Genomic DNA, 13,002 nt, shown 5'->3' with positions numbered 1-13,002 from the left:
CAGCTGTTTTTGTCTAGGAAGGAGGAGTACATAAGGAAAAAATGAAAATGTGAAAGAACGAAAGGTGGTGCTAACAACTTATACTCACTTCATCGTGCTGGAGGCTGGCAACGTGTTGCATATTGATTAGCATATGCAAAGAAGAATTTCACTGTACCCTGTCCATGTGGCAGTAATAACCCTATAAAACAATAATAACCCAATGTACTGACCCATTATGCTATTCAGTGAAAAATATCCCTCCATTAATTTTCAAACCCATGTAATATAGTTCAGGGTTAAGTGGATCAAGTGAAGCTAAAAAAACTGATTACATTTGGCACTAAAGCCATTTGTACTGCAGGTTATATATCACACATTGAAAATATTTAAAAGATATTAGATAATTTTTATTGCTTTTAACTTTTTACCATATTGTAAGTGTGCCATGACTTACATTAATGTTATGTCACTAATTGTCCCTAACAGTAGGGCATCTCCTTCTCCTAACAATTCATGTCATTTTCTAACCTGCTTAATCCAGACCAGGGTAGTTGGAGGGTGCTGGAGCCTATCCCAGCTAGCATAGAGCACAAGGCAGGAACAAACACTGGACAGAGAAAACATACACATACACACACACACACACACACATAAACTCACTAAGTCTAATTTAGTGTTGCCAATACACCTAACCTGCATTCTTTTGGACAGTGGGAAAAAAGCGGAGCACCCAGAGGAAGTCCACACAGACACAGGGAGAATGTGTAAACTCCCCACAGGGATGACCCAGGATGCAAATCCTGATCTCCTTACTGAAGGGCAGCAGTACCACCACTGCACCATCTTCACATGAAAAATGTTAAACTAAGGGAGAGATGCAAGAAGACCCTACAGTGTTAAGGATTCTCTTGTGAGCTTCAGGACATCAGTATGTTAACAAGCATTTGAAACTGTTTTGTAAAAAGTCATCTTGCCACTTTCCTTGTTTTCTCATACAGATTCTAAGTCCATTCATCTAGTAAAGTGAATAATATAAAGTAAAAGCTTTAAAAAATGAACTTTTATACCTAGCCTATAAATGTGAATATTTGCCACAAAAATGGGCTATACCTGAAGTCTTCCATAGTTATCAATACATTTGTCTAATAGGAGGTGCACAATCCCTGGAAAAGTAATTCTCAAATCTGCTCAATCCAAGCCAGAGTCCCATTGTGTGCAAGACAGAGAGCACTCAAAAGAAAACCAAAGAAAACACATGGAGAACATGAAAATCTCACACTATTGACATTCTGAGATTCAAGTCTAGAATGCAAGATTAATGAAGTGGTAGCAGTAAGAATTGCACTGTGATGTCACCCCCTTGAAATGTGTTTTTTACAAATTCCAAAACCTTGGTGGAGCCATTTAGGCAAGGAAATACAGTATGTTTAGTATGATTTTAATATGGCTTTTTCTTCCACGTACATTGCATCCAGAAAGGGGTGCTAGCTCCCTGGTTGGAATAAGTTCTTTTGTAATTGCGGCATGTTATATAACCCGAAACTATATAGCTATAACATAAAAAGGCGATAACCCTCTCTTAGTGATATGGCGGTAAGAAATCACATAGGAGAAATAACTTAGCTTTCTTTAATGACAGTTTATGTGGCATAATAGACAAGGAAGCCATGACAACACCTTTTGGGTAGTGGGGCCCATTGTGTAGAGTCTGCCATTTTCGTCGCTGCGTTGGAAAGATTTTCCGGTATCTCCAATCTGTCCGTCGGCTTCAAAGGTGTGCTGGGCAATGTTCCAAGGCTTTATACTCTTTCTCCATGTGCTGGCCCCCACTTAGCTAAATCATGCCATTCCAAAAAAGGAAAAGAAGATCCAATGTCATGCTGACTCTGACACACAGAAATAGTACAATTCCCATTTCGCAGTTTTCCTTAACTTGTCTTGTCTTAAAAAGCTTGCCTAGCAGTTCTTACATGGTGAACTCCTATGTGCTAAATCTGGCTTTATGTTAGCTGTACATGTGATTAGAAAGGAAAAGTAGATTTAAAATATTTGCACATAGCACAGTGACATACTGTATTAAACTTATATTCCGATTACATATATACTCCTTATAGAAGGCTAAGAGAACAACATGATTGTCTAAGAATGTTTTAATGAAGCCTCTAAGGACTGTTTTATTTATTTTTTTATCGGAGAGCAGGAGGCATTTTCTTAGGTAAGGTAGATGTGTGATGACTTTGTTCATCCATTGCAAAGCCTTAGCTTTCACAGGGCAGTTTCAGATAATTCAATTAAAAATAATAGGATTCAATAAAATAATAATGTGTTGATATTGTGTTTTCCCTTTTAATTGTTTGTTTATTTTTTCACAATGTTTTAAGATATATATCTGTGATATCATCAAGCAGCACCATTTTGGAATGGGCCACTATGATGTCACATATTATTAGAGTGTGGCCTATGCGCTAACATATGTATGATGTCAGGAACTGTGGTCTGGTGAATAATCTTTATAAGAGAGAGATGTCTTCCAGACACTCCTACATTTTGTTCTAAATGAAAGAAATTCTGGTTTTGGTTTTGACTTTTTGGATTGTTTCCTGACTATAACCCAAAACACAGCCCTCTAAGCACTAAATGGTAACCCCAATAGGCCTGACTGCTCTTCTCACTTGCACTTTAAACATCTAAACTATTTGCTGCATTAAAATTATATAGTTACTTTGCTCTTTTCTTTTTAAGAGGAAACAATCCAGAGAGCAGTGTTGGATATTTTATACTTTTTTCTACAGTTCTTTCTTAGGACAATTATAAACAGAGCAACCAGAATTAACATGTGTCATACATGCATGTCTGTGGATCACTCTCCGGGGTCATCTGAGGTATGTAATACCAACTATGGTCAAGAGGGGGTGCTGGAACTAACTTGGCCTTCTGTTCCCTCTGCAGTACTAGGAATTCGCCCAATGAGGGTATTTAACTCCACCCTTACTGGTCTGCCACCTATAAATCCTGAGGCCAACCGAAGGAGGTGTCACTCTGTGTATACAGAACACCACAGGACAGAGCTCCTACCTGGTGACTGACAGAGCACATTACAAAGCCTGACTGCTTCCTTTCTTTGGTTTGTGGACTGTTCTGCTTCATTTTGTGCCCAGAACGCCTACTTTTGGTTAAATTGTTTTCATTTGATTAAACAGGGACGACCGGGTTGGTGCCCCATCGTTTCTTCACGGAACTTGCTGTTCTTCCCTCAACTACAAATGTTAACTCTAGAGCACAGGTAGAACAAATCTATTAACATACTGCCTTCAAATATTACTCATTTTGATCTTCTATTTACTGCTCTAAATGTTTGCTTACTTTGTAAAAATCACATTCTCTGCATCACTGTTGCCTCTTTGTACCAAGTTATTTCACAGGCTGCCAAAAGCAATCCTACTTTAAATTAATTCAGATGAATGTCCCAAAAAGCTTTTTGTTTCTGCAGTAAGCTAATGCTGCATTTGACTAAAACTCAGAACTTGTAATTTTTCTCATTCAACTTGGAAAATGGGAAGAAAACATGCATCGAGCTCAGAATTCCTACTTGCAAATGCAGAGTTGGTCTCTCAATTCTGAGTTTGTCTGATTTCAGATTATCACGTCAATCCGAGATAGTGACTTACACCATGAATAGGAAGTACAGTAACACTTTATAGGTTTAATTTGTTTATTAGAAGAATGTATTTTCAGTAAATCACTTCAATCCATTAGAAGGTATTTTAAGAAGTTAAACTTTAACATTACTATAATGATTGGTAACAGATTAACCGAGGTTAGCTTTACATGCGCTACTGTTTGTTAATTTCTGCAGTTTTTTAATTGTACCTTCCATTGTGGCCAAGAGCATAAAATCCTTTTCAAACAGGTGCCTTCTTGCTCATCGGTTTCTTCTTTGATCCAGACTATAGAACTATTAATATGTGTTTGTTGCTGAAACACCAGCTTTCATGAGGCATCCATGTTTACTTTCCCACTTGGGTATTGCAGACACACGCATGTTACAAATGATGCAATTGTGACTTCAGATTTCCTAGCTCCACCATATGATGAATGCAGCATAAAAACCAAAAGGATGTAAAATTATGAAATTATGAAAAGGAACGGGTTGGAGCCATGATGCTTGTGTGCTGTAAAAAGGCTTAATGGCTGAATCTGCATCATGGTGGTGTTTTCTCTTGTGCTTGTTAACAGAATAAAAAATAAATCTCTCTATTATAAAAAAAAATCTTGGGAGGGAGACTAGGGAGAAGAGACGTGATCTTCTCAGAATACAATTTGACGTCCCGTGAGAGACACTTTAGTGTCACGCGAGACAAGGCAGTGAGACAACATTTAAAACAAGTTCACGGACATCTAACCTAGCAGTTGTTGGAATGCTTTTGGCAGACACGCTTCATGTGCTCCCAGCTCTTAAAACAACGACGAGCAGAACACACAGCTCGCCAGCAGCAGCAACAGCAGCAAGCCAGCAGATGATCCGACTGCTTCTCCTTAGCCTGCGTTAAGACCCCCCTTCACAATACGAGCAGCAGAGACGCAAAGTGGCAAAAGGACAGCTGCTGTACAGGCTTTGAAATGATTGCCGTGCAGCAGGACAAACAGAACACAAAGCTTGCCAGCAGCAGCAAGCCAGCAGATGATCTGACAGCATCTCCTTAGCGTCCATTCAGCCTCCCCCCTACACAACACAAGCAGCATTATACTGTACATCTAGCGAGAAAGAGATGTAACCACGCCTGCGGCCTGAAATAAAGGACAAGTATTGTTTTTACAAAAGTTTGAAAGTAAAAGTGAAAAAAATGCATATCCAACAATTCCCATGAAGATAACAATCTATTTAAATTGTATATCCGGTAAACCAAACCCAGGGGTGGGCAAGCGAAGCGAGCTTGGGGCAGAGCCCCCTAGTAAAATAATAAAAATAAAACCTTGTGTTTCTAGAGAATTCATCCCAGAGATGTATCCTTTTATTAAGGTGGATGTGCAAATATGCATATTGTGAGAAATCTGGCGTCTCATTTGTAAGCATTGTCTGATGAATGCCTGTGGGTAGCTGTTTAAAGTGAACAGTTGGAGAAGATAACGCCTTTCATTTTCTTTAGTCTCCTTAGTATTACGGTGGATATGAACTCTTCTGAATATAGTCTTAACACAGCTGTTTATGTGATGATGGGTGATTGCTATTAAAATGTAATATTTTGTCTGCATAACATTCCTTACAATAAACACCTGTAATCAAGGTGGCATTGTTACCTCTTTCAATGGATATGTCCAGGAAATTGGATATTGGATGGAATCATTCAGCTGGTCACATATATAAAATAAAAGTTATTATGTCCATCATTCAAAAGGCTACTGCAATATGAAATATTTTAAAAGAACAGGCCATTTGCTGTATCGTAACTTGCTATTTCCTATTCATAAATATCACTGAGTTGGTATTTGAAGTCCATAATGTGCCACATTTAGATAACCTATTGTGAAGAAAACAGACCACACAGTCCTCCAGCTAGAGCTCAGCGTAAGAGCAGAACCAGACCAAGAGACTCAGTAAATAAAAGAATGAAACTTGCATGTCAAGATGTGGTGTTTATTTTGGAAAGTTTAAAATTAAGTAATGAGCTAGGCATAAGGGTTAGAATTAAAGAAGATCCATTGTCAAGTGCTGCACAAAAAAGTGAACTTTTGAATTAAGTAGCGTTATTCTTTAAATATTATGCTTTGAAACAAAAGATTAAGTAATCATAATAATCCTTTGTTAGATAATAGTAAATATGAATCTTATAACAAGTGAAAGTGAAAACAGAATTATCGTGGACATGACAGAAAACGGTTTTAGTATAATAGACTTATATTTTGCATTTAATCATTTATCTTTGTATTTTATTTTTGTATTTTAATTAATAAGATAAACCTTTTTAATATTAATGTGGTCTAGATTCTTAAATTTTCCTGGTCTCAAAGGTAGAGGTGGGGGGGGTGTCAAATTAGGGGTTTCATTGAAGGGTTCATGAGACAATGACCTACAATTGGTAAACCAAACCTGTTAATGTCTCAACACCAAGTGCCAGTACCTCAGATCTAGAATTGCCAGATGAACGCCTAAAATTTCCATTGCCTCCATATTTCTCACCCTTTATCCTGGGAAAGAGAGAGAAATTGTCTGGATATCCCTCCAGGCCTAGACACAATACCCTTAATAGGCAGCTGTATAAGCAAAAAAGCACTTCCCATTCCTCATGCGAAATCTACACTTTCAACCATGCACTTGTGGTCTTGTTGAAGAACTAATTTTAAAACCACAGTTACCCCTAGTAATTCCCTCACATCATCATTTAATTGCCAACATTTTCGCATAGCTTATACCCCTTAGTATAGTGAATGTTTTTGTATATCATTTATTTATATCTTATACTTCGCAGTGGCGAAGTACTACTTTAAAATTTTTATTAAGAAGAAAATTAAACCTTTTTAAACTGAGGGAAAATATACCAATAATTATTTGTTAAGGATCTCTTTGTATGCCACGTTGTCAGTTCGGCCCTCCAGTTGTAATATGACCAAGCTGTAACTGTGCGCTGAGCTTGCAACGAACAATGGCCATGTGAACAGTAATCTTGTTTCAAAGCTCACAGCTTGGATTGCTGCTATCATAATAGGTTTGAGTTTCATGGTTTATTTCAAGTACGACAGTATTTGTAGGACTTGTGTTGAAGAGACATTTGGCATCTGTCAAGCGTTGTAAGTATACAACCAGTTTCATTGATAACGTCACATCCAGCTTTTGAGAGTTTAAACATTTCTAAACATCAAAGTGTCCACTACTGAAATTGTCACCTGTGAATCAAAGATGTTTAGGAAACATTGGCGGTTGTCCAAAGGTGTAAAATATTTGGCCATTTCAGTACACTTGAAATCGACAACCAAACAATTCAGTGACAGCCATCAACTCACATGCAGATGCATAGGCGAAGGGCTTAAGCATTTCACTCTTCTAGTGCTCCTGTGTAGAATAATTATCTCCTGTACCGTCATCACTCCACACCTTGAACCTGTCCCAGTCATTCAATACATAAGACACAATGTGCCTCCGGATATCAAGAGTGAGTCTGATATGGCCGTGCAATATGTAACAAAAAGAATGGAAAAGGCAGGTGTCATCTCCAGGCATGGAAACCACTTGGTAAGTGACAGTTCTTTGATCGATGGTGATCAAAGCGATAGAAATGTTAATGGGGGTACTGTTGGAATGATAAAGGAAATGGGTACCTGAACAATGTAAAGTAAGTCTAAAATACCTACACAATAACTACAATCGTAATAAATGAACAATAAAACAGCGGAGAAGCCGTGGATTAAATAAAAAGGCTGTAGTTATCAGCAGGGAGACGTGAATCTCGTGGCAAAGCAAGGCAGGGAATGTAGAGGATGGAGCGACGGACGGCCTTATATAGGCAGGCAGCCAACAACGTGGGAGGCGTTGGGATGGGGGACCCAACGCCGCTTCACACGGTGACCGAGCTGCAGGCTATGGACGTATATATGTATGTAAGTAGGATTTAGTTAGCGATGACAACCCGCGTACCAAATTTCTTGAAGATGGGCCCATAAGTAACAAAGACCGTTAAAAAGTTCAATATGGAGGCTGACAGTGGCATCATACCACCGAAATAAGTACCAAATTTCAGCCTTCTACCTTCACGGGAAGTTGGAGAATTAGTGACGTTGGAAAGTTCAATATGGCGGCTGACAGTGGCGTCACACCACCAAAATAAGAACGTACATTGGTTTCGGTTAGCGCAGGGAAGCCTCCTACCAAATTTCGTGAAGATGGGGCCATGAATAAGAAAGTTCAACATGGTGGATGTTGTTGACCGTTATGACCGTTACGCGTAGAATTTCGAAATGAAACCTGCTTAACTCTTCTAAGTAAGCTGTAAGGAATGAGCCTGCCAAATTTCAGCCTTCTACCTACACGGGAAGTTGGAGAATTAGTGATGTTTGGAAAGTTCAATATGGCGGCCGACAGTCGCGTCATACCATCGAAATAAGTACATACATCGGTTTCGGTTAGTGCAGGAAATCCACCTACCAAATTTCGTGAAGATGGGGCCATAAATAAGAAAGTTCAACATGGCAGACGTTGTCAACCGTTATCGACCGTTATGACCGTTATGTGTAGAATTTCGAAATGAAACCTGCTTAACTTTTGCAAGTAAGCTGTAAGGAATGACACTGCCAAATTTCAGCCTTCTACCTACACGGGAAGTTGGAGAATTAGTGATGTTTGGAAAATTCAATATGGCGGCCGACAGTGGCGTCATACCACCGAAATAAGTACCTACATCGGTTTTGGTTAGCGCAGGAAAGCCGCCTACCAAATTTCGTGAAGATGGGGCCATGAATAAGAAAGTTCAACATGGCGGACGTTGTCGACCGTTATCGACCGTTATGACCGTTACGTGTAGAATTTCAAAATGAAACCTGCTTAACTTTTGTAAGTGAGCTGTAAGGAATAAGTCTGCCAAATTTCAGTCTTCTACCTACACGGGAAGTTTGAGAATTAGTGACATTGGAAAGTTCAATATGGCGGCTGACAGTGACGTCATACCACTGAAATAAGTATGTACATTGGTTTCGGTTAGCGCAGGGAAGCCGCCTACCAAATTTCATGAAGATGGGGCCATGAATAAGAAAGTTCAACATGGCGGACGTTGTTGACTGTTATGACCGTTACTCGTAGAATTTCGAAATGAAACCTGCTTAACTTTTGTAAGTAAGCTGTAAGGAATGAGCCTGCCAAATTTCAGCCTTCTACCTACACGGGAAGTTGGAGAATTAGTGACGTTGGAAAGTTCAATATGGCGGCCGACAGTGGCGTCATACCACTGAAATAAGTACGTATATTGGTTTTGGTTAGTGCACGGAAGCCTCCTACCAAATTTCGTGAAGATGGGGTCAGCCTTCTACACTACACGGGAAGTTGGAAAATTAGTGATGTTGGAAAGTTCAATATGGCGGCCGACAGTGGCGTCATATCATTGAAATAAGTACGTACATCGGTTTCAGTTAGCGCAGGGAAGCCGCCTACCAAATTTCGTGAAGATGGGGCCATAAATAAGAAAGTTCAACATGGCGGACGTTGTCAACCGTTATCGACCGTTATGACCGTTACGTGTAGAATTTCAAAATGAAACCTGCTTAACTTTTGTAAGTAAGCTGTAAGGAATGAGCCTGCCAAATTTCAGCTTTCTACTTACACGGGAAGTTGGAGAATTAGTGATGAGTCAGTGAGTGAGTCAGTGAGTCAGTGAGTCAGTGAGGGCTTTGCTGTTTATTAGCATAGATTAGTAAATGGATAGATATTCATTATATACTTCAGTACCTCCTTGACAAATCTCACAGTCCTTAAATAATGAAAGAACCTCTTTAAGTTGACTTTTGTATTATCTCCAATATTATTCTAACTTCCTTTTTAACTGTGCTTCATATGCCCCATGGTTTGAACTGGAGTCATTTGTTCTTCTAGGTGATTTGATGATGGCTTTTCCTTAATTTCTTTCTTGTCACTTTACTTCTCCACTGAGGAGATCCATTATGTTCTCCAATTTCTTCCACTTATTTGAATGGATTATTCCTAAATGATAAAAAGTGTACTTTTACACTAATTTCACAGCTTGTGAACAGTCTGTACCTTTTCAAGTTTATCAAAGTTTTTGTTTTAAGCTTTTATTGTATTTATGTGAAACGTGCCTTCCTGGAATTAAATATAATCTCTTCTTAGGAGATAAACAGTCTACACAGGCTTCTCTTCTTACTGGTGCCTTGACCTACAGTCATTTATTATACCTTTGAAACTGGAGCTCCTCTGCATGCTGGGGTTTCCCAGTTTATGTTTAGATAATTGATGATGATGATGATTGCTATAGCAATCCTACCTAAACTTGCTTTTTTAATTGTATAATAAAGTAGATCATTTATAATACACTGCTAGTGTAATGTCTTCATCTTTTCAATTTAAACAAAACATAATTATTAAGAAGTAGCCTAGTCCACCATCTGTAGAAGTTTTACATTCAAAATGTATATGCGCCCTTCATCGGCACCATTTTCAGCTTGCCTATCTTGTCTATGTGTCTTTATTTAAATCATATGCCTGTCCATTGTTAGCATTCAGCGAAGTGTCTTTTACCACCATTAGAATTCAGTGAGGTATCTCTTATCACTATGTCATATTAATGGACAGCTGTATTTAAATTTATTCTTATGCATCATACCAGCACATATAAATCCATGTGGCAATTTTATCTCCTCTGTTTTACTTATTCATTTTTGTTTTATCTTTATTATTTATGTTCCTCCTATTCATAATTCTAATCACCAATATACTGTGTATGTGCATCTTTTCTTTCTTGGTAACTTTTGCAAACAATTCGTAACCAATAACCAATATGTATCTATACTAATAAAAGGCAAAGCCCTCACTGACTCACTGACTGACTCACTCACTCACTCACTCACTCACTCACTCACTCACTCACTGACTCATCATTAATTCTCCAACTTCCCGTGTAGGTAGAAGGCTGAAATTTGGCAGGCTCATTCCTTACAGCTTACTTACAAAAGTTAAGCAGGTTTCATTTCGAAATTCTACACGTAACGGTCATAACGGTCGATAACGGTCGATAACGTCCGCCATGTTGAACTTTCTTATTTATGGCCCCATCTTCACGAAATTTGGTAGGTGGCTTCCCGGCGCTAGCCAAAACCAATGTACGTGCTTATTTCGGTGGTATGACGTCATTGTCGGCCGCCATATTGAATTTTCCACACTCACTAATTCTCCAACTTCCCGTGTAGGTAGAAGGCTGAAATTTGGCAGGCCCATTCCTTACAGCTTACTTTAAAAAAGTTAAGCAGGTTTCATTTCGAAATTCTACGCGTAACGGTCATAACGGTCGACAACATCCGCCATATTGAACTTTCTTATTCATGGCCCTATCTTCACGAAATTTGGTAGGCGGCTTCCCTGCGCTAACCGAAACCAATGTACATACTTATTTCGGTTGTATGACGCCACTGTCAGCCACCATATTGAATTTTCCAACATCACTAATTCTCCAACTTCCCATATAGGTAGAAGGCTGAAATTTGCAAGGCTCATTCCTTACAGCTTACTTACAAAAGTTTAGCAGGTTTCATTTCGAAATTCTACGCGTAATGGTCATAACGGTCAACAACGTCCGCCATGTTGAACTTTCTTATTTATGGCCCCATCTTCTCGAAATTTGGTAGGCGGCTTCCCTCCACTAACTGAAACCAATGTACGTACTTATTTCGGTAGTATGATGCCACTGTCGGCCGCCATTTTGAACTTTTCAACAGTCTTTGTTACTTATGGGCCCATCTTCAAGAAATTCTATCGATCAAAGAACTGTCACTTACCGAGTGGTTTCCATGCCCGGAGATACCACCTACCTTTTCCATTCTCTTTGTTACATATTGCACAGCCATATCAGGCTCACTCTTGATATCCGGAGGAACATTGTGTCTTATGTATTGAATGACTGGGACAGGTTCAAGGTGTGGACTGATGACGGTACAGGAGATAATTATACTACACAGGAGCACTAGAAGAGTGAAATGCTTAAGCCCTTCACCTATGGTTCTGCATGTGAGTTGATGGTTGCCGCTGAATTGTTCGGTTGTCGCTTTCAAGTGTACCGAAATGGCCAAATATTTTACACCTTTCGACAACCACCAATGCCTCTTAAACATCTTAGATTCACAGGTGACGATTTCAGTAGTGGACACTTTGATGTTTATGAATGTTTAAACTCTCAAAAGCTGGATGTGATTTTATCAATGAAACCGGTTGTGTGCTTACAACGCTTGACAGATGCCGAATGTCACTTCAACACAACAAATCCTGCAAATACTGTCGTAATTGAAACAAACCATGAAACTCAAACAGATTATGACAGCAGCAATCCAAGCTGTCAGATTTGAGACATGATTACTGTTCACATGGCCAACTGTAAGTTGCATGCTCAAGAGTAAGCTCAGCGCACAGCTTGGTCATGTTACAACCGGAGGGCCGAACTGACAACATGGCATACAAAGAGATCCTTAACAAATAATTATTGGCATATTGTCCCACAGTTTAAAAAGGTTTAATTTTCTTCTTAATAAAAATTTGAATGCAGTACTTCACCGCTGCGAAGCGCGGGTATTTTGCTAGTCTATAAATAACTGTGACTTTCAATGCTGAAATTATGCAGTAAGTTTCAAATCAATAAACAAACAAAAGTACCATTTCTATATGACCAACTCAAAATTTTTGTGTTTATTTTTAATGCTTCAAGAACTAAAAAAATTAATTTTAGCTTCTAGAAGTTTGTACCATTAATGACTCCTTACTAGTTAGTAATTACATTATTATATGTAATTTTATTAACCAGGTTCTAACCATATTCACTAATATGAATGTCTAATATATAATCTGAACTGTTAAATTTGGCCTCTGTTAAACCTTCTACTCTTGCATTATCTAGTCTTTGATTAAATTGTTTATACACCTTGCAAATATATCACAGCCTCTCTCGTTCAAATGTTCTTTCGCCAAAAGCTACCCAATGACCTATGAACCTATATAAAGATGTAAGTCTTGTGTCAAACCTTCAGAGGGGACTGGGCGGTCCCGTGGCCTGGAACCCCTGCAGATTTTATTTTTTTTCTCCAGCCGTCTGGAGTTTTTTTTTTTTGTTTTTACTGTAATCCCTGGCCATCGGACCGTACTCCTTTTCTATGTTAGCTAATGTTGTCTTATTTTAATTTCTTATTTTGTCTTTATTTTTCGTTTCTTCATTATGTAAAGCACTTTGAGCTACTTTTTGTATGAAAATGTGCTATATAAATAAATGTTGTTGTTGTTATCTCCTCTGTCATACCTTGAAAAAACTTCCATGTAGACTA

This window comes from Polypterus senegalus, chromosome 1 (genome assembly GCF_016835505.1).
Source record: "Polypterus senegalus isolate Bchr_013 chromosome 1, ASM1683550v1, whole genome shotgun sequence".
Taxonomy (NCBI): domain Eukaryota; kingdom Metazoa; phylum Chordata; class Cladistia; order Polypteriformes; family Polypteridae; genus Polypterus; species Polypterus senegalus.
Note: the sequence above shows the minus strand (reverse complement) of the source record.